This window comes from Bidens hawaiensis, unplaced genomic scaffold (genome assembly GCF_021521415.1).
Source record: "Bidens hawaiensis isolate Kalapana, Puna unplaced genomic scaffold, B.hawaiensis_p1.1 tig00023992_1, whole genome shotgun sequence".
NCBI lineage: Eukaryota > Viridiplantae > Streptophyta > Magnoliopsida > Asterales > Asteraceae > Bidens > Bidens hawaiensis.
Genome location: NW_027493772.1, coordinates 254,664 through 255,374, shown reverse-complemented (window position 1 = coordinate 255,374; position 711 = coordinate 254,664). Strand labels below are relative to the sequence as shown.

Genomic DNA, 711 nt, shown 5'->3' with positions numbered 1-711 from the left:
ATGGATCTTCTTGACTCAACGATTAATTTACCAAAGACGGCTTAATGAAACGGAAACTGTTTTTATGGAAGAAGATAAATGCCATTGAAGGCATTCGGAGGAGAATTTTTTTTGAAATTGAAAGTCCTTTTATATATAACACAAACCGAGCTACATCTGGATAATGGGTAAGCGAGCAACAAGCTGCGCCGCTATCCCCTTTTGAATCACAAAGTCTATTCTACTAAATATAAATCCTTGGTTCCTCGGGCTCTGCGAGTCACACTTTTAAGTACAAATTAAAGTTAAGTTATACCCTTGTTAGGGTACATCGAATTTATTTCAGTTTCAATATTAATATAAGTTAATTATTTAATTTTATGGATTTTCTTTTCATAATTATAATTTATAACGATTTCAAATAAAGAAATGATTATTAATTGTTTTGATCTTTTAATTCAAGTTAGACTAATATAATTATTATTATTATTTTTTGAACGGCAAATTTCATTAGAAAGAGTAGCGGGAAACTAGCAAAAACACCCAGACAAACAACCTACGAAGCCAAAAGCGGGATGAAAAACACTGAACAAAGTAACAAACTATTAAAAAACCAACAATACACAAGATCAACATAAAAAAAACTAAAACAAAATAAACGACTCTGCTGGGGATCGAACCCAGAATCTCTGGTTTCGTAGACCAGCGCCTTATCCATTGGGCCACAGAGTC

The 711-nt window shown here is 32.6% G+C and overlaps 1 non-coding gene across 1 annotated transcript; it reads right to left on the bottom strand.

The window, feature by feature from the left end:
* Positions 1-638: 638 nt before the first annotated feature.
* On the bottom strand, positions 639-711 carry TRNAR-ACG (transfer RNA arginine (anticodon ACG)). The gene has a single exon. It is a non-coding gene; the product is annotated as a tRNA-Arg (tRNA).